Here is a 22717-nt window from a genome sequence, read left to right on the forward strand (position 1 = left end):
CGAAAAGACACAACACAAAAACACAAAAGACATGACATGACAAGACTCCACACAACAAAAGACAAAAGACAAGGCAGGAAAAGATATAAAACAAAAAAAGACAAATGACACAACACGAAAGACATGAAATGACAAAAGACACAACACAAAAAGACAAAAAGACACGACACAAAAGACAAAAGACATGACAAGATATAGCACGGAACAACACAAAAAAACATGAAATGACGCAAACGACAAAAGACATGACACGATATGAAAAGACACGACATGAACAGACAAAAGACACGACAAGACAAGAGATAAAAAGACATGAAAAGACATGACACAACATGAAATGACAAAAGACACGACATGAAAATACAAAGGACATGAAAAGACAAAAGACATGACATGAAAAGACACGGAAAGACAAAAGACACGACATGACACAACACTGTGTTAATCCCACAGAGAGGAAATTTGCATTGTTTTAGCAGCAAAGATGATGGAAACATTACAGGAAATTTAGCACAAAATAATGATAATAATATTTTCAAACAAGATATATGCAAGTACTAACTGGTTAAATATCATTTAGTAGCAAAATACCTATGTAGCATATGTTACATTTCACTCAGTTCTGCTTTTCTTAGTTCTTAGTTGTTGCTCGGCTCTAATTTTGCTTCCTTTGTTCTTTATTTTTGCCCTTTAATGTGTTATTTTCTAAGTGTTTATTTAATGACGAAATTTGGATTCTTGGTATGTCATGTACATATTGAAGAATTGACAATAAAGCTGACTTTGGCTTGACTTTGACTTCTAGTATATGTATAAAAAATAATACTGCACAGGGTATTTTAAAAGGCCAGAATAGTCCTCTGTCTACTAACACATGTTGAGCTTTTCAGCCTAGAGGAGCATCAGTGGATCTCCATCACCAGCAGGGTTTAGCTTGCAGACTATTACTAGAATCCATCCACAGGTTGTTGAGATATTTTCCTCCGGTCGGTGGGTCAGCCCTAAACTTTCCCCGAGCCCTGCTGCTGATGTGAGAACGCTAAAGTAGGTTTTGATCGCTTGTACTTTGAGGAAACGCCGTCTGATTTTGTTATGACTCCCTAAAATCCCCTCGCAGTGTTTCAGAAGCGCTGACGTTGGGCTGTCAGGATTTGGGGGTGACGACAACCGACTCTAAACTCAAGAACAGAAGGCTTTGCCTGGGAGCTGTTTTGAAACGAAGTTGGGTTTTCATGGCCCTTTGCTCGTTCCGTCACGAAGCCTGTTTTAAATGAACAAGAAGTCGGCAGCGGTCCTATTTAGCCGGTTTCAGAGAGGTAATTACCAGCAGAGCCTCGGGGTGCAGCATTATCCAGTATGTGGAGTCTGGAGAGGAGACTCAGACACACTCAAAGGATTCACACACCAAAACAAGTCGGTCCACACATATGACAGCAATTATTCTTAAAGGCTTTTGAAAGAAATACAGATGAGAGGCAGCAGCTGGGAATGAACTCAGCCGTCTGATAGCATCAACGATACACTGTTAGATCAGAGTAGCACTGATATGTATAGAAAACCTCATTAGTCTGAGATAAAAGAAAAAGATTAAATCGACTTTTAGAAGCACTGCTGGACTTGATTAAGCTCCTTTTCTTATAATATTCTTAATTAGTTTGAATAAAAGCTTCAGTATTTTGGTTTTTAATCAAGATTTTTCAATACAAAACATTCTTGGAAAGGGTTAAAAATGCCAACAAACAGAACATTAATTTCTCTGTTCTTTTTTTTTGCTTCTGACTTAGTCTAGAGGGCTTTTTTTTACAGACCCAGCAATGAGAATTTGCAAATCAAGATCAATAGACATCATTCAGCCTTAAAATGTTCGATTATTACGGCAGAGTCTGGAGGATCTATTAATCTCTAGTTGAACCAGAGAAACTACAGAGTGCAGAGAGAAAATAACAAGCACCATAAAGTACTAACAACAACACAGTTAGCATTTGTGAGCCATTATTCAGAACAAACATTTGGATTTTACCACTGAAGTTGCTCTAACTTGCATATATTTGCTGCATTCTCATTGCGAAAATGACAAAATTATAGTAAATGTAAAGCAAAACGCAATTAAAGAAATTAACATCCCAAAAATTCAATCCATTCTCAAAATGAGGACAGTGTCATGTACCTTATATGATAGAAATCTATGCATTTTCATTGTATTTTTGTTAATTTCCTAAAGAAAAATAACCATTTTGAGTCAGTAAATGAAACCTCAATTAATAAAGCTACTTCAAACCCAATTAGCAAAACTAGTTTCTCAACTCTTATCATTTTAGTGCTTGTGATTTTCCCTGCTGATTAAAATTTCTTTCTGGGGCACCAAAAATTTGCACAATGCAGGAAAATCCTGTTTGTTTTTATTGCTGCAGAAAATACATCAACACTGTGGACAGTTAAGAACTAGGTCAGTGAAGATTTGCTTGTTTGAAGTAATTAGCACTGGCTTTTTAAATAGTTTAACTCATGTTAGCAACATAGCAGACTTTGCCAAAACTACAGCACTGTTCAAAAGTTTGGGGTCACCCAGACAATTTCATGTTTGCCATGAAAACTCACACTTTTATCCATGTGCTAACATAACTGCACAAGGGTTTTCTAATCATCAATGAGCCTTTCAACACCGTTAGCTAACACAATGTAGCATTAGAACACAGGAGTGATGGTTGCTGGAAATGTTCCTCTGTACCCCTATGGAGATATTCCATTAAAAATCAGATGTTTCCAGCTGGAATAGTCATTTACCACATTAACAATGTCTATACTGGATTTCTGATACATTTAATATTATCTTCATTTAAAAAAAAAACTGCTTTTCTTTTAATAATAAGGATATTTGTTAGTGACCCCAAACCTTCGAACAGTAGTGTGGCTAGAAAGTGACTGCTGAGTTTTCATAAAACTGTCAAGTAAATTGGAGGCAAAGTTTTGAGATGTTGCAAATAAACAAATAAAAAGAAATGAAGGAAGAAAATCTGATTTGTTTCCTTTAGCTGCTTTTGGAGCTGCACAGAGTGAAGACTGGAGTTTAATCTGTCAGATGGTGAATGCAAATACTCCATGTTAGCTGGATGTGTACAGAGGTTCACTTTAACAGCTTGTTCTGCTGCTGTGAGTGGCCAAAAACAATCAATGAATGCTACTTTAAGTCACCTTCTGAAGCCATAAGAGGGAAAAAATCTGCACACAAATATCAGTTTTTTAATTTGAAAAGCATCAAAGCTTGATCTTGCACACTGATTGCATTTCATAAAATCTGCTTTTATTGTTTAGAGCTCTGTCTGAAACTTGAGCAGTTGGCCCGACACCTCCCACAGCACAAATATTAAAGAGTTTAACAACGAAATTTAATTTAGATTTGATCCGGCGTGCTGTGTTGTGGAGAATAAAAGGCTAATGGTGATACTGCAACCTTCACCTCTGCTGAGAAGCAAAAACTAATCCAGAGCGGCTGCTGGGGGAAACTCGGTACACAGAGAGAGAGGGGAAAGTAATAGGCATCATAATTGGACCGTCTGTGTGTTGTGGACAGAAATGACTCCCCGACACAAACATGAAGCTGGGAAAGTAAAATGAACAACCCCATGCATGAAATACAAGAGCCAGGAGATGCTCTGAAGCAAGATTGGAAGCATGTGAGGATTTTACGAGACTGTTGGTGATCGTTTTATTGTTGGATTCTGTTTTTATATATATATATATATATAAAAAATTTGGAAGCAACACCTAATGACAGCTTGCAAGAGTCAGGCGTCGGAAGAACGTCGCTTTTGTGTAACACCTAGTGAGGGTTGTGAGGCTAACAAGCTGAGGAATCAACTACAGTCTAATGTGTTTCCATCTTGTGTGTCTCATCAGTGTCACTCCGTCCTCTTATATCATCCCTGCAGTCGTTTTACAACAGAGACACGATGGACGTTATCGTACACCGGGGGCTCCATTAAACTCATAGTGCAAACTGAAGTGAACATCCTCCCTCTAACAGGCCGCCGTACAGCTCCAAACATCGCACACACCCTCCAACACATGGCCATAAAGGAAATTGAATGGCCTTAAAGCTGCAGCGAGTGGATTTGGCCAAAACAATCAAATAAAAAATGCAACACGATATAAAAAGCAAAAGGCTGATTTGTTGTGCAGTTTGGTGTTTATCAGAAAAACACACTTTTAAAAAAACACTTTTTATTATTATTTCATGAGCAGGATGTTATAACGTGATAAATACTTTGCATGCCAGGGGCTGAGGAGGGTTTGGCTAAATTATTTGGAGATCTAATCGCTTTAACTCTGTTTTCTTGCTGTTTTATGATGATGTTGCTCGGCCATAAAGCTGCGACTGCGGTGATGTGAGGATGTTAGAACTTCACAGCCTCGACTCTGCTGCATAAAAACCTCATGCAACACAGAACTATGAAGCTGGGATGCCGTCCTTCACCTTGACCTACACTGCAGATGGAAAAGTACTGCACTGAGGAGGACAATGTGGAGAAATGAAGAATAGAGAATCTCATGTAAGCTGTGTTGTAACAGCACAGAAAGAAAAGAGTCTGTCCAGCTGCACTGTGAAAGACGAGATTCATATTAGCTCCCCGTGCAAAACATTACTGTCACTGTCTTAGTGTGTGGTTTAATGATTGTGTTGAAATTGGTTTGGATTTTCAGGAAATATCACACAGCTTCAACATCTCCACTGTTAGAATGTCTCAATTCAATTCAATTTCATTTATATACCGCCAATTAAAGATCAAATTGTCATATGCCAGGATCTCTGTGAAGCTGCTGCATTTGGCAGATTAATGTGAATGAAATCCAGTATTTCAACTGATGCAATCAGTTCATTTAATCTAAAAGGATACAGCTACAGAATTTGTTTATAGAATAGAATAGAATATATACTTTATTGAGCCTAAATAGGAAATTAATTTCCAACAGCAGCATGTTAACATAAACAATGGAGACAACAGAGAAGGAGGATTGAGGGGAGGTGGGACTGAGCTGATGGAGGTCCCAGAGCTGGTGGGGGAGGGGCAAGCTTCAGAGGATGAAGGTAGAAGTTTGGGTTGGAGGGTGGAAGAGATGGTTGACCTGGTCCAGTGTCAGCGTGTGCAGTAGGAGGAATATAAACAACAATGGTGACGATCACAGTGAACTCCCGTAGCAGATAGTATCATCTCATACTAACTCAGTTCAATGTCCTGCTGCAGATCTGTTCTTTGATGGTAACATGTGCAGGGTTCCACCATCTGTCACAAACAGAGCAAGTCCTCCACCTCTCCTCTTACCAGACGCTGTGGCGTCCCGGTCTGCTCGTATAGCCTGGAAGCCTCTGATTCTGGTGTTATTCTCAGTAATACAGTCTTTCAGCCATGTTTCCGTGTAAAACATGAGGCTGCTTTCCCGGTAGAGTCTTTGGCTCCTGACAAGTGTCTCAAGCTCCTCCATCTTATTACCCATAGAGCGAACATTTCCAATGAAAACAGATGGAAGAGCCGGTCTATAAGCCTCTCTACAAACTATCTCCCTTCCTTCTGTTCCTTTTACTCCAACTCATCTCCCTCTACGTCTGTTCTGTAGAAATTCCTCCAGAATATCATGTCTAAACATCCTGTCAGTTTTGGATATCTCAGTGAGATCAGAAGCTCCTGTTGGAGTAAACAATAGCTGGCTGGCTCTGTTGCTCCACAAGTAGAACTCCACTGAGCAATGGTAGCAACGGTCTTTTCCACTGCGCGTCCTCTCCTCACTCCTCCAAGATAATCAAAAAAAGCAGAATAATAAAAAACAACACTTAAATCGCCAATGATTGTGAAAAACATACCAAGAAAAAAAACACCCTAAACTGAAAAACACAGGACTGAAAAGCTGCCGAAACAGGCTGATGCATCACCGGCACCCTTTTGTTTGCTTTCGAACTTAAAAAAAAAAAAAAAAAATCTGGTTTATATTTTTTTTTTTCAAAGAAACCAATAAAGATCTTCAACCTTTCTGTCAACATTTCCGAGTCATACAAACACAAGGTTTTCTAATTTTACCACTGATCGTCTTTTCATGTTGCCAAGCCAAGCAGCACAACGGCCTGATTGTGCCTAAAAGTAGCACAGCAGTTTATGTGGGCATTCCTGCGAAATATATGGTGCTAAAAGCTTGGAAATTTAGTGACTATGTCCACATGGGTGATGGGAAAACTCTTGGTGAGCTAATTATCAGTATAACTAGGAAACATGCTAATCAAATGCAACAGCTCCCTATTGTGGTTGTGAGTTTATTCCAGACGTATTTCCACCATCAGCTATCGTCTCTGTTGAAGGAACCAGTCAAACACCTGTTCATAAGTTTGCTGTAATGGAGTGTTCGATGGTTCACTGTGAGCCATCGGTTTTAGTTACAATCACCCAATTCTAGTGTTACTGACCCTTTAAATGCCTAATAGCATCTTTCCTATAAACATACACACTGATCAGACATGACATCATGACTACTCACAGGTGAAGTGAATAACACTGAATATCTCTCCATCATTGCTCCTGCTACTGGGTTGGATATATTTGGCAGCAAGTGAACATTTTGTCCTCAAAGTTGATGTGTTAGAAGCAGGAAAAGTGGACAAACATAAGGATTTGAGCGAGGGAGATGCATCTTACAGCAGACTTAAATCTGACACTCTGAACAGAACCTGCTCCACGGCATCAGTTACCATGGAGATCTAGCTCCACAACATCAGTACCCAAGGAGACATAGCTCTACAGCATCAGTTACCATGGAGATATAGCAGGTTAAAAGACCTTCGTAACACTGAAAAATCTGACTTTAAACTCAACACACCTGCTAACATGCTAATCTCTTTTCCTATTACAGAACTCTCATCAACATCCAGCTGCTCTTCGTTGCGGCTGTGAGCTTCAAAGAACAAACAAACCATCCGTTCACTTGTTCTTCTCCAGTTTAGGTCTGAACGCTGCCAGCTTCCTGCCTGAGCCCACCACTTTCCTGCTACATCTACCAGTCTTCTCCTATCACCAACCAGCCTGTACTGTAGTTATTTCTCCTCAGCTGCCTCCAGTCTTCCCTCAACAACCTCCTCCTGGTCTCCTGTGCATCCTTCTCCGGTTCCTGCTGACCTTCTCCACTTACCTCAAATCCCTCCACTCCACTAAGTGACTCTCACATAAGGTTTCCTTTAGCTTTTCACTTGCAGCAGCTCTGTGGGTCTGCTTTGAGCTCCTGTCAGTGTGGGACTTATTTGGCCCGTCGACAGCTCTGTTAGCTCTCTGATGAGGGAGTTTTCGAAGGGATGTCAGCGGGCTGATGGTCAAACACTCTCACAGCTGACGGATGCCACTAATTGACATCCTACCTGATGAGTTCCTTCCTTCGTAACAGTTCCTCCAGCCTCTAAAATGAACCCTCACCTCTGCAGTTTCTATACCTGGACCTGCACTTTTTTTCACATTTAACTCCGTGCACTCAGATACTTCACTGATCAGAATGTAGAGACGGTTGGATTTTGCTGCAAATCTCCATGTCTCCTACGAGTTGAACAGCTTTCCCATTTCAGCCAAAAAAAAGAAAAAAAAAGAAGACAGGACAGATGCCATTATCCACTTTGCACAAAATAGTTTGTCTAGATCAGTGGGCTAGTTGGCAGAGACAAGTCGGCCCCGGAAGGTTTAAAATGTGGGCTTAATCTTCATTAACGCCACACTTTGAAGTTTCCACATTTGTCTTAAACAAAGGGGCCTTGAAAGATGATACCTCTGGAGTCCAGCCTGATTTCTGTCTTTTCCAAGTACTGAATACAGTATGAACATTGCTGCAGTGTAATCTGTTTTTTTTTTTTTTTTTTTTTAAATTAACATCAACTTTGACAAGGAGGAAAAACTACAATTAATGCAGAAACACTTTAAGTAGAAGGAAGGACATGCAACAAGGACATCCTGGGTGGGAATCCGGTGCTATAACTGTATCCTTCCAAAGACATTTTAGCTTAAAATTCACACTATTCACATGAACAAAGACACTCATACATTTTAATCTTCTTTTGGAACAAAGACATCACCTAAATCTTTTTTTTATTTGAACAGGCGAGGAGTTCAACTTTTTCTATTTCTTACATTTGATTAGCAGGTAAGCCTTTGATTCTAACATATAAATTGAAGTTCAGTTATCAAGCTTGCTTTAGAGAGTAAACCTACACTATCATTCAATAGTTTGGGGTCACTTAGAAATGCCTTTATTTTTGAAAGAACAGCATTTTTTTCAATGAAAATAACATTAAATGAATGATAAATCCAGTGTAGACATTGTTACTGTGGTAAATGACTATTGTAGCTGGAAACAGCTGATTTTTAATGGAATATCTCCATAGAGGTACAGAGGAACATTTCCAGCAACCATCACTCCTGTGTTCTAATGCTACATTGTGTTAGCTAATGGTGTTGAAAGGCTCATTGATGATTAGAAAACCCTTGTACAGTTATGTTAGCACATGGATAAAAGTGTGAGTTTTCATGGAAAACATGAAATTGTCTGAGTGACCCCAAACTTTTGAATAGTAGTGTAAGTATTGCTGATCTGGGTTTGTGCAGCTTTAAACAAAGAAGCTGGTTTTTAGGCTAACAAAAGCTGCTGACATTTAACTGAAACTGACAAGCTTCTGTGGTGTGTTTGCTTCATAGTTAGGTGTCTCAAAGACTTTATGTTTGATGTTTTATGAAATGCAAAACACCGTCTCAATGCTTGATGTCCCATGTGGCTGCATTTTAGCTGCAGAAATCTGTAGATATGAAGAGCAGAATAGGAGGCAGAGCAGCAGAGTGGCAGTGAAGCAGAATGTAAAGAGTGAGAGGGACAGCAATAGATTTTAATGAAGCCCTCAGTGCATCCTGCAGTATGAGGTGACACTCCAGAGACAACGGGAGGGTGACAGATGTGATGTGAAACCTGCAGACCACCACAGTGCAGGTGTTCTGGTCACTAACATGCAAACCTGAGGGTGTGTTTGTGTTGTCAGGACGTTTGTGTGTGTGTGGATATGTGCCTGCTTTCCAAGAACTGATTTAGATTCATGATCACCAGCTGATTCTGGGCGAGTGTCGGACGTCTGACTGTGAGGTGACACTCAGATTCAGCAGCTGTCGATCTTTGCAACAAACCTAAATGGGGAACTAACAGAAATAACAAACTATCATTTAATGGAGGAAAATAGAAGTGTGTTTTGGACAAACAATAAACTGTGTTCCACTGCAGTTTGCATGTTCTAACTGCATAAACCGCTCAACTTCATTCAGAGTTGTTTTTTGGGGTGAAAAAAAATCGTGACTTCTACCTACTGATTGGCCCTGAAAAACTTGCTGTGCAGGACTCAATGCTGATTGGATAAGACAGATGTCCTCATCAAGTAGCAGTATTTTCCTCTCTAACATGACCACCAGCAGCGTAAAATTCACCAAACAGACTAACTGGACAATAAATATTTGGACATTAACACAGTTTTGTACAGCACCACAATGGATTTGAAATGAAACAGTCAAGATGTGCTTTTATTGCAGACTTTCAGATTTAATTTAAGGGTATTTCCATCCAAATCAGGTGAACGGTGAAGGAATTACAACACATTCTATACAGTATGTGCCCTCCACCTTTTTAAGGCACCAAAAGTAATTTGACAATCGACTGCTCAGCTGTTCCAGGTGTGTGTTATCCTCTCATCATTTCATTTACAATGATCAGATTAAAGGTCTAGAGTTTATTACACATGTCCGTTATGGACCTGACTGTACATCCAATAACTGTTATTTGTTGTTATATTCTGCACACTCTGTTAATGTTGTGTTGGATCCTCCACTGAAATGGAAACAGAAAGTCTAAAAGGGCCAATCAGTCAAACCGTCCCAGAGTTCCAACTCATACTTTTACCCATTGGCAAGGTGTGATATTGGCCCGTATATATTTTAAGAAATAGGTAAACTCTCTGAAATGAAATTGCAAAATCACCTTTTCTCTTTCAAATATGTGAAAGCTAAATATTGAGTCCTAGAAGGGAACCTGTTGGGAAGTACTGACTTTTTTGTGAGCCGATCTTGGAACAACTTTCCCCTTTGTATCCCCCTGATCGAGGGGTTGGTCCAGTCCAGTGATAAAACCCTGCTGGCTGTGGTGTTAGTCTTGAAAGCATTGTTCAGCTGTGGTGTTTGAACCTACATTGTTTATATGAGATATAAAAGAATCCAGGAACTGCAGTACAACACATCCATGCCACTCTACACTAATAATGACAACAACCACAGCCACGAGTACAGTGGCAGTAATGTCTGGAGCTATTTCAGCTCAAGGATACAGTCTTTGTCATGGCTAGTCAGCTTCACCATACTCCTCAGTTATTCTATATTGGTTAAAGAAACAGCAAAATGTACTGTGAAGTAATATAAAACACTGGTGGAATCTGAACACGATAAGATGCTAAATTTATTGTGAAGCAAAATAAAAGATGCTCAGTCAGTGGATGTGTGATGGATTGGAATATCTGTAATACCAGGTGTATTATTTTTCAAATTCTGATTATTGATTTGTGATAATTGAAGGCATCCAGTTTAGATTCAGAGTTCATTCTATTTCAATAATGTTTATTGTCAGTTGCAGCGGTCTTAGTACAGTAATTGTCATTCAGTTCTACTTAATGTCCAAAATACTATTGTAACAGCAGTTACCGGAGGGCTCCAGCAGGGGGAGCTACAAAATTGTTGAGCAAGTTTACGGTCCACTCCGCTGCTCCTCTCGGTCATTACACACATGACCGAGGAAAGTTTGTGTCCGTGCATTCTTTACTCATTATCCCCTTTCAGGTACGAACCCCTCAAAATTAAGAGTTATTGTTTACAAGAGTGTTGGTTGAATGTACAGACATTCCCAGGAGACGTTTTGTAATGTTCTATGACCATGTTTTGTGAAGTTATGAAGTTAAATAACTGGCGATGATAAAGTACGCCACATGAGCTAACCTGTTTTATGCTAGCAAGCTGCATTGTCATCTCGAAGGTGGTCTGTAGTTATGTTTTATTGCTGCCGTGTTTAATGTTAGGCTATTGTACATTTAATAGACTAAATTGATGGATTTGCTGACTGAGTTTGATATAAGGTTGATAAGATTTACACTGCAATGCTTTGTGTTTTTCTGCACAGCCATTTTACTGTGCTATGATGTTTGATTTGTGTTGCTGTGTTGGTTGTGTTTTAGTCAGTCATTACACACATGGCTGAGGAGAGTTTGTGTCTGTGCATTCTTTACTCATTACTCCCCTTGTCAGGGCTTTTACAGATGCACCTTTACTGGAACTGAGTGTCCTAAAGTGCATTCTGAAAAAACAGATATATGACTTTCTGTCAATGTAAATTTTCTGTAACATGACTTTTAAGTATCTTGTCTTATTTACATGGTTTGACAAATGCATTTTATGTGCCAACAGGTGCAACATGGAACTTCTGCTGCTGCCAGCTGTACTGAAAGGTGCGAAAATCTCACCTCTCCACTGGAATTTTGAAAGAAATCTAACATTTAAATGGAGGTTTAAAACTTTTCCTGTTTCACTGGCAAACAGCTGATTAAGTTCAGAAAGAAATTGCAGAAGCTACCTTGTTTCAGTTAGTGAGGTAAGGTGTAGTATTAAAATTACTACTTTAATCGATTTCAAAGCTAAAGCTATACGTCATTAATAGCATTGGTTGCTAGCAGCAACTACAGCTAGATTTTTACTGTGGGCTAATAAGGCTAATTCATGATTTCTGCATGACTCGTGTACTTAGAAAGCAAATTTGCCCGTTTTTATTCAGACTACAAACGTACATGTTGGTCAGGTACATTACTTCTCAGATCAAATGCATAAAAATACACATTTTGCACTTTTTACAGGACAAAACAGTTACAGACTGGGCTGTAGCACCTTGCACATGATTATTCCTAAACTGTATTGACACAAGCCAAGGTTTCTAGACAATTAAGAAGTTCCCTCTGTGTTTGGACACCATCTCAGGATAGCATGCAGCAATTAAACTCCTGCACTTTAATTCTATCTCTTTGAATGGTGCATCATAAAGGTATGGATGTCAAAGAATCCCCTTTTAACGGAAGTTTTAGAACCATTTGTTCCCTGATGCATGACCAGTCTGCCTGTTTCGACTTTCCACTTCAACTGAAATCAACTATTCAAACAACTGATTCATCAAGAGAAGCAAATTGCACTTCTTTCATGGTTTGCATCCCTGCAGACACGAGTGTGGAAAGCATGAACTGGATTTTAGCCTGTTAGCTAAAAGGGGACCGGTAAGGATAATTTTCTCTTGGATTTCTAAGTTCCTGAGGAGAACTAACATGATCTGTCATATTGTATTTGGTTGGTATAGTGCAGAAGTTCTCAACCCTGCTGCTCAAAGGCCAGCAACATATTTTTTTATTCAAGGTAATAACAGCTACTTTTGAATTAAGAAGAAGAGGAATTGAAAAATGCACCATAAAGTGTCAAATGCTAACAATTAAAATAAGAGGTAAATGAGGACATTAAAGTCTTGTAAGCAGCAGTACAACATGTCCAAGTGATACAGTTATATTTGCATTTATTTGTATTTGCAGTTATAACTTTTTTTTAGCATACATTCAAGTTCAAGACTGAGAAATACAGTCAGAATCCATGGAGGCCTAGTTGGAAAATGACTCTTGCTTGTCTGCAATCAGCTGCATCAGTGTCATTCTTGAACTCTTATATATGTGATTGGACCAGGATCAGTTTGTCCATATTTATTTCTGACATATTCTAACATTTTGGCTAGTCGTAGAAATGACATATTAGAGAAAACTATGAAAACCATTCCATACATGCTGCTGTGGTTATGTGAATGACGTGCAGTTCTAAAATGGATGTACAAATGGGTGAAAGTGATTTTTTCTCCCATTGTATGTGAAGGCTTTCATAAAAAATCTGCATTGTTTTTTTTTCTGTCATATCGACACTCCCATGTGGTCACCTCCATTGTATGGCTGGCTGTCAGCCTGTCAAGGTCTGGTTGTAAATAAACAATACAGCAACAGCTAGCAGATGTGAAAAAAAAAAACAAAACAATGTGCATGTGTTATATAAAACCAGTCTTTTCCTGAGAAAATGCTGTAATGCTTAGGTAATGACAGCTTTTAAGGTGATGTTTTATTCCAAGTTAAACACTCTGACACGTTGCTATTAAGGGATGCTGAGTGCAAAACCAGACTGAATGTGTCACCGTGCAGATTTAGACTAAAACGGCGATAGCTGCAGACAACCTAAACATCCCATTAGCGGCTGTCACATGTCAGAGGACAATGCTGCTTAGCTCGCCGCTTATAATAACAAGGACCAAAAATACATTAACTTTGTCACCACTGTCTTTTGAAAGCAAGTAAATGTGGGCATTGAGATTTTCCTGATTTTGACAGTCGGGATAATAGAACGAATGACAGCTGCCTCCGAGTTGTGTTTAAGAAAAACCGCGGGTGACGCCTGGAATTGCGTCGAACAAAGTCAAAGAGAGGGGAGGGGATGTTGAATGTTGAGTCGCCATGTTTGAGGGAAACTATTAAAGGAGATGTGAAGGCGAGACGAGAGGCCATTTGAAGGAACCAGCGGTGATGGAAAAGAACAAGATCTGACGGTGACGTGCGACGACAACTCCGGGGAGTGTTGACAAACACGAGTGCATAGATATTCAGGTTTTTCTCAGCGAACACGCCGATCATCCCCACAGTCGAGTTCCAGGCTGTCGTCAGAGCTGAAGCTAAAAACGGCAAACGTGGCAGCAGAAAATATGCCCAAAGGAAGACAGAACAGTGAAGAGGCAGAGAAGTAAAAGGAAGTCTGTGAGCTGAGCAAAGAAAGTAGATTGAGGGATTTTGCTGTTTAGCAAGGAACAGATAAAGAACTACTCAGATCCTTCACTTGAGTACAAGTTCCAGTTAGCAAAACAAATCCAATGAGAAGAATTTATTTGGCAGGAAACAGATTCGAACATGGAGCTCATTTTATTGACTTTCTACTAGGGCTGTGCTCAACCAAAGAAAATCTACCTACTTTTCACAGAGTTGATTGATTTTAACTGAGAAGAAAAAATCTGCATGTTGCGTCTCGATGAGGTAAATGGACCCCAGTGCACTCAACTCAATGGCCTTAAATACTAAAAATAAACATGAAAAGCTAGAATTTGGTTCATTTATACCAAAATAGAACAGATTTGGAGTCCAGTTGTGTTTTGCACTTTTCTCCTTATGAAAGTAACACCAGCGAACATCCAACCAATCAGATGATGGTCAGATCAGAACATATCAACCAACCAGTTCAGTAGAAATCAACTGGACTTTGAATTGATTTCTACTGAAGCTACCATGACCTGGACGATGGAGAATCTACACAGACAACCAGCCAGTTGACTACTTCACTTGGAGATGAGACCATTAGATAGTTTAGGCCAGTGGTTCCCTAACTGAGGGTAAGAACCTCTTCATAGGGTAACTAGATGCATCCTGGCATTAGGATGGCTGGATTATATATAAAATATTGCTTCAGTTTACCTCTTCAGGACTCCAAAAATACTTAAATGAAACCATTTGAGAAGTTTAAAATGCAAGTCTTCCTTTGGTAGACCTGCAGACAACTCATACAAATCGCAAAAGACAATGATTCCCTACCAGACATTGCTTTTTGGTAAGGAGTCACCATCTAAAAATGACTGGAGACCAGCCCAAACACTGTAAAATGAAGTCAATTACGTCCACTAGCAGGACAGTACACCCAACCGCGAAGCAAAAAGCTGCTCTGGAACAGCTAGAGGAGCACAATAAAGAGCCCAAAATGTTGAACAAACTCCTCAGATCCAGAGCATTTATGTGATGTATCCAAATTAGTCCAATCCACAGAGGCCCCCCACTGCGACCTGAGGGCCAGTAGGGTGTTGGGAAAGTTGTAGCTGTTGCATATAGTAAAGGAAGTGCAGCAAAAAGCAGTGAAGCTCGATCCCAGAACTTTCTTAGCCCTGTGGGAAGAAACTTTTACAGAAAGGAAGGACAGCTCCATGTAATGAAGGGCAATATGGTAAATTTGACATTTAGCCTGAACGGCTAAATGGAAGAGAGTGAAATCCCCCGGTAGAGTAAACCTTGGCGTGACTCTTCACTTAATGCATGTAAGATGATCATTTATTTCTTTCCGCGGTTGTGCGGCTTCATTTTAAAGTGCACACAAACACACACTGCTTTCCTCTGGGTGTGATATTTTGGGAGCTGAGATGTCACCAGAAGGGTGTTAAATGGCAGCGATGTGTTCTTGAGCTGACAGTTTCACTTTGGCCGTCGACTGACAGGAAAAAGGACAGTCGTTTAGGGCATCAAGCATCTGGTGAACATACGCAAACACACACCGGGAGGCCGAGAAACACACAGCAACACACAACCTCCCAGAAAAAGGCCATGTCAGGCGACATATGGTGCACCATCCATCTGCATCTTGTGTGTTCATGGGGCTCGATGCACACTTTGCATTAACGGCGCCGTGTGCCATATGGCGCTGCTAATAATGACACCTGAAGTCACGAAGGGCGACGGAGGAGGAAAGATGGGCTGAGAGGAAGATTAAGTAAGGAGATAATGAAGAAAAAACATTTTTAGAAGGAATGGGAAGGTGCCAGTGTGATAATCGGCTGTTGGAACGAGAGGAGGCGGTCCATTCTGAGCCATACGTCACATATAATGATGAGGGGGAGCAACAGATAACGGAGGTTGGAAATGTTCTCATGTGTGCCCAAATGTCTTGAAGGTTGTCACAGCTTTGAAATGTTGAAAAGTAGGGCTGGGACTTTAACGCATTCATTTAGATTAATTAATTACAGAAAAAATAACGTGTTAAGAAAATAACAGATTTAATTGCACCTTTTTCTGTTCCCTAATTTCTGGCACACCAGTAACACTGATGCACACTCCAGCCCAGTAGGTGGCAGTAATGAGCCTAAAGTCTGTTTTCCAGTGGTGAAGAAGATGCACAGGACACACTGAGTGATGTCAGAACACAAGAAAGTTTGGTGAACCGTGGCAGAAGACGAGACCACATTGAGCTTGTTGGGTGGAAAGTTTCTTTTAAAAATCTTCCCGATGGCAAATTGGATAAAAGCCTGGTTGTGTGCAAACTGCCAAACAAAGAGTTTTCTGATCACCTCAATGCAAAACATGTTGCTGTTAGCACCAGAGCTAACGTTAGCTACGACAGTCCTGGTACCGACAAAGTGTAGCCATCCCATAATAGACCACTTTAAGACATGGAGTTTCCAAAAAGTCTTAAAATGTTGAATATAATCACTCTAATTTCACTTTAAATTTGCAGTTATCTGTGAATGTAGTAGACAGATGAAAATGCAGATAAATATAAATGAAACTTAGACATTTTTGTTGTTTAAGTTATTATACCACCAAGGAGGCGGAGTTATGTGATGATCGGTGTTGGTTTGTTTGTCAGCCTTTAACTTAATTCAAACTTTTAGTGAAAAAAACTTAACCAAATCCAAGGTTCAAATCATCAAAATCCTTTTTTTATGTGTGTTATTTTAAATTTTAAATTATAAACATGTGTATGTTTATTTGTCGTTTCAGTCGTCAACCAAAATTTATTTGAATTGAAAAAACTTACTGGTTGTGTGTCAGATATTGCTATTTGACGAAAATGTGATTAATTGCGATTAATTCATTACAAAGCCTCCAATTCATTAGAGACATTTTTTTTCCATCATGCCCCACCACTACTTAAAAGACAAAAACCAAGAAGCTAAATTGCAGGCGGATTTAACTCATAGGTCCCCTTCTTCTTTTCCTTTCGGCTTTTTCAGGGTTTTCCACAGATAATCATCTGCTTCCATCTAACCACATCTTCTGTATCTTCTTCTCTGACACCAACTAACTTCATGTCCTCTTTCACTACATCCATAAACCTCCTCTTTGGTCAGTTCAGAACTCAGCATCCTTCTACTGATATATTCACGATCTCTCCTCTGTCCTAACCATCTCAGTCTGGCCTCTGTGGCTTCATCTCCAGAACATCTAACATCCCTCTGATGTCCTCATTCCTGATCCTATCCATTCTGGTTATGGTTCCCAAAGAGAACCTCATTTTAGCAGATTTTAACCTCTGCTACCTCCAGCTCTGCCTCCTGTCTTTTCCTCAGTGTCTCTAAACCAAACAAAATCTCTGTAAATTGTAGAGCAACATATTTTAATTTAAAGCCCGTTTTTGGATCAAAATTTAACTCAAAGAAATCACAGTTCTACATAACACTTAAAGATGTTTAACTTTTCTGGTTTGGTTGACTTGCAGGAAGCTTTTCAAACGTGGCAGCAGCTCAGGGAGCAGCACATCACTGCAGCAAGGCTCTGGACGAACTGAAACCAGGTACAGAGTTTGTTCATAACTTTCTGTTCACACACACTTCATATATTAACTATTAGATCCTGACGTAATGTATGGAGTGTGTGTGTGATCATGTGTGTGTTTATTTCCAGGGTATTGACACTTGTAAGGATCAATATGCTGCTTGTTCACACTTTTGAGCATTAATACATAAATCATTGACACTTTTGTGTGTTAATTTGGCTCAGTTTTAAGCCCGACACCTTTACTCCAGACTGAATTTACAGATGACGCTCTTCTGCTTTCAAGAAGTGTATTTATACACTTCCACCCACCTGATCACAACAATGCATTTTTTTTTTTTTGCACATCTCGAAATTTGCATAAAATTCACTTGACAGTTAGATGGAAGCCGGTGTGTGTTATGTGTGTGTGTGTGTGTGTGTGTCTGTGTCTGTGTGTGGGCGGATAGCAGTTCAAGAAGGAAACCTGATTTTTAAAGGCTAAAAGGGATTTACGGGTGTGTTTGTAACGAGACGGTGAAGGAGGAACATTTAGGTAACCGACCCTGGAGGTGTCAGCTCGGCTCTGTAGGAGGAATGTTCAGATAAGACGAGTGTTTGGATGAAGCTCAGCAGGAAGCAGGTTGTTGCAGAGCAGGAGTTTAGTAGTTTGCTGATGTTCTACAAACCAAAAAACGTAATGTTTGTTCAAGACTGTTCAGATAAAGGAATAACTTAAGCATGCAGTGTTTAACAAGTTTAATAGACCATCCACCATATGGATTGATTTTACTTGTACATAGTGGTGGTCTGTCTAATGTTGGCTAGTTGGATCATTGTTTTGTCACTTTTTTAGCCAATAAGTTAATAACTGATCGATCCGTCAATGTGATCCAACCTTGCAGTGATGTTGTATGTTTGTTTATTTCCTTTTTAGATTCGTGACTTTAATCTCAGACAATTTCTGAGTATTTCTTACACATTTCTTTCTATGTAATCTGAGAATATTTGTCTACTTCTTAACTGGCATTTTTTGTCACAAATTGACTGCTTTAATATCCAAGAGTATTTGAGTTTTTTTTTTAACATTGTTTTTCTTTTTTTTCAATATATACTGTACGTATACAAGATACGAAATAACAAAAAGATGAACAAAATACATCAACGAACATCAATCTTCTCACATGTAGCTCTGACCTCCCAAAAATCTTTCTGCACAGTGTTGCTTTAGCCTGTGTGTATTTAGTGCATGTATCTGGTATATTTTTATTGAACTTATTTATCTTTGCAGGAGTTACGTATGTTTACAGTATCCAGTCATAATGAATTAGTCTGAAAATGAGTTGCAGCAGAAGCAGATTTCCACTCCTCTGCTGACATTTCAGTTTCCAGGTCTTCTTTCCGAGCACGTAGCTCATATTGTGAGCTCTCAGATGAGCAAGTATTTGAGTTTTTTTATTGGAAATTTGAAATGTTTGTCTTAAAAAGTCTGAGGTTTTACTCCTGTGTCCTACAAACCTAGACTACACTGGTTCTAAAACGCTGTTGTGACCCAGCTCAAGGTAAAAATGTCAAGTTTGACAGGGTTTGATGTAATTATAGTTGCAAAAATCATGAGCTTTCTTATTCAAACACACATTTTACTGATAGACCCACAGACAAACTTGATCATAATTAGTCTGCCAAGGAATGTGGGTTACAAGACGATTGGCAAACGTTTGTCTGTCTGACTGTCTGTCTGTTCGCAACATTATTCAAAAACAGAAAAACGGATTTGGATGAAAATTTCAGGGAAGATCAGAAATAACACAAGAACCAAGTGATTAGATTTTGGCAGTGATGCGGCTTATAGTCTGGATCCACGGATTTGTTAAAGATTTCTGTATCATTGCGACATGGTCTCACAGCATCACTGTAACTATGACAACAAGTGATCACATGATTGTGATCCTACTACAAATCGACCACTGTGGATTTATGGGGACTCATCAGTCCGAAACGATACAGGGAACAGTTGATTAAATTGTGGGGGTGTTTCTGAGTCCCATCAATTCCTGCCACCCGCTACATATTTAGGTCACGCGATTCATTATTCGGACATAACGTACACATGCATAACACATGCCTGTACTCAGCACAACGTCATTTTGTTTGTGGGTACATCTACATTAAATGGCCACATTCTATGTTTCCGCGATTTCTGCCATGAATTTTTTCAAGATTTCATCCGTCGGAAATGATACAACGACTGAGCAGCCTTTGCAGAGTACTGCGTTCTCTAAGTGCTTTTCTTGTCACACATGTGGGCTACTGACAGTCACTCCTTCATGTCTTTGGATGGTAGATGATCCATAGGTCCAGGTCCTTTCTTCCTCTGTTCTCCTCTCAACTTCCTGTTGTCTCCTCAGACAAAAGCTGTGTGGATATTCACTGCAGGATTCCTCTCTATTGTTTTATTTGCTCTGTAAACCTCTTTGTGCTTCGCTACAGTCGCTCTGTCCACTCTCTGGTGTGACTCCACTCTCCCTGGGTGACACCGAGACACAAATCAGATCAAACAGTTTGCAGAAGGCTGATTATTTGTCATGCAACTCAGGTTTGGAGCTGAAGTGAGGGATCTTGAATAAATCCTGCTGTTAGGACAGTTTATGCCTCGTCCCTTTCCTCATCTTTAGCCGCCTTTTACTCCCACTGATTATTAGTCTGATCCCATGACAAAGTATTTGTAGGTTTGTGTTTTGTGGGTTATCTCTGTCTGATATTAAATTAATAAATATACTAATTGATGGTCAGGAACATTGAAGTGTGACAAATATGCAAAAACAGAAGACATACTTATTCACAGCACTGTGCACGACTTCAGCTGCTTTAAGTTGGGATCACCTACTGTAAAAGGAAAATCAATTTGTTGAAAGAGGAGAAGATGCTTTTCACTTCTCACAAACTGCAGCCTCAAATTTCACTTCACATTCTCATGATGACAAAATGCAGAGTAAATAACTGCGATGTCGAGGTTTCTGCTGATTATTGAGAAGCCAGACTGCTCAGAACGCTGATTATCATGCATGCTGGGAAATAAATGGGAAATAAATGAAAAAATACAGTATTTTACAATTCATGAACCAAGAAAAATACACACCTTATAGGCCTCATCTGTAATCCAATCCAAGAAGTTAGGCTTCAATAAGTTTAGATTAGTTTTGGAAATGCCTGTTTTACCTCCTTCTTTCATGTCATTTCATCCAGGAGAAATCTATTCGAGGAGAGTTGAGAATAAAGTGTCATACATGTGCAATAATAGATAAATAATAGGATTTGATAAGTGGTTCAGAATAAATTTCATACTTACTGGATCGTACAAGGAGCTCTGACCCAGAGGCAGCAGTGGAGCAACAGATGCTCAGAACGTTTAGTGTTGAAATGACTTCTCTCAGGACCTCACTTAACGTAGCACATTAGCACCTCAGTGAAAGAAAAGCTCAAAATTAATGAGCAGGAATTCACAACTCTTGCTCCCTTGATGATTTTGTCAGGCTTTGTATTATTTTCATTTATTATTGGCTGCTGTGGCCTGTTTCTTGTAGACCTTGTGGCAGTCGAAATGGAACACAAAGTCTGTCTTCTTAACACATTTTGATGTATTGCACCAGAAAATGTTAATGAAACAGCAAAGTATGAAAAAGCTTCTTGAATTTCACAAGTTCTTATCCGCACTTGAAGATGTTCATGTGATTAATGGAAGATGGAAACACCTTTTCTGTATGGAAATGTGGCCAAAACCAGCTGACATGAAACAATATTTACAACTTGGACATTTGAAAATGTTTGTGTATATTTTTCTGTCATTGATGGCAAAAAAGTAGGTTTTTTTAGTGGTTGACAAACTGGTTTAGTTTCTGACTGCTTGTTCTCCAAATCATTTTGAATGTACATTTGCCTAATGCACCACCTCTGCAAGTAATATTCAGTATTTAAACACATTGATCTCTACAACCAGTATTTAAGGGTAATATATGTCTAAAAGATAACAACTTAAGAATATGAAAAATTGTTTTTCCTTGATGTGAAGTCTGATAAAATCTGCAAGCGTTAAAATGATTAAAGGGCATGAGCCTAAAAGTGATGAAATTATCCTGAAAATAGTTCATTAGACTTAACATATGAGAGAGCTGCTGCTTCTCTGCTTTTTAAAGTTTTGGTTAAACAACTCTGCACATTGGATACGAGATAACATTTGAAAAAAAGTGTCAAAAGCACTTAGATTTTTAGTGGATACAACGGAGAACCTTTCATCTTTTTTGTAAACATATTAATATTCTTATAGTTCACTAATTGTTACATTTCCATATGACAGGAGAGCAGGAATAAAAACCAAACCCTTCTAAGGAAACAGATAAAGTAGTGGACATTTAGCACAAGGAATCATTTATCATTGCCAAACAGTCTTTCAGGACATTTGTGTACAATAGATTGCACAGGTCGGCAACTATTTTCTTGGCCCAGAAGCTTGACAGTTGAGTTATAACCAACTGACAAACATGGAAGAACATCCCTTGTAGATCCTTCAAGCAAGCCAGCCTTGTTGCATGACCCACATCTTCTTGTAGCAAGAGGAATTTTGCAAGCTGTAACATGCAGAAAGTTCAGAAGGGAGGAGAAAGCCACCTGATGTGATGCAAGGCTAACACCTGCATCCTACATCTGGTGAGTCTGATGAAGCAGCAGGTGATGCTAAAGGTAGAACTGCATGATGTTTGGTATCTTGTCTCTCACTTTGAGTAGGAACGGTTGATTTGGTGACTCCTATATAGCAAATGTAGTAGAGCAGCAAAACTAACCATCATTTTAATACAGTAAATCAAGTAGAAGTTGGCTTTTTTCCCATGATTCTTTGCTGTACATGAGTCTGAAAGCAGCAGGACACGATGGCAGTTGGTTATTTGATTGAGAACATGGAGCTTGATGGTATCTCCCTGCAACAGTTTGAGTGGATCTGCTGTTGAAAAATGCAGAAAATGACTATTGGCATTTAGAATTCTCATAATACTGCAAATATAAGTATTCTAGTCATCCAGAGCCTCAATCACTGATGCCACTTTACCTGTACATTGTCTCATTCTTATGGTCCTTTAGCATAACTGCATAAATTTGAACGTGCTATCATGAAACTGAGAATTTCTCAGACAAAAGTGTTCCTAAGTTGCATAAATAATAGAATATCAAACCCATTTTCTACGATTTATACAATGCGTCGAGTAATACAGTTGTCAGTAG

General features: G+C 39.3%; 1 long non-coding RNA gene across 1 annotated transcript in view; it reads left to right on the top strand.

Moving 5' to 3' along the window:
• Positions 1–10803: 10803 nt before the first annotated feature.
• The window catches only part of LOC111562677 (uncharacterized), a 44423-nt gene continuing 32509 nt past the window's right edge, over positions 10804–22717 (top strand). Inside the window, exons 1-3 of the long non-coding RNA XR_002745614.2 lie at positions 10804–10880; positions 11502–11542; positions 17409–17483. This is a non-coding gene — a long non-coding RNA (uncharacterized LOC111562677). The remainder of the gene's footprint in view (positions 10881–11501; positions 11543–17408; positions 17484–22717) is intronic.

The sequence above is a fragment of the Amphiprion ocellaris genome, chromosome 23 (genome assembly GCF_022539595.1).
Source record: "Amphiprion ocellaris isolate individual 3 ecotype Okinawa chromosome 23, ASM2253959v1, whole genome shotgun sequence".
Taxonomy (NCBI): Eukaryota; Metazoa; Chordata; class Actinopteri; family Pomacentridae; genus Amphiprion; species Amphiprion ocellaris.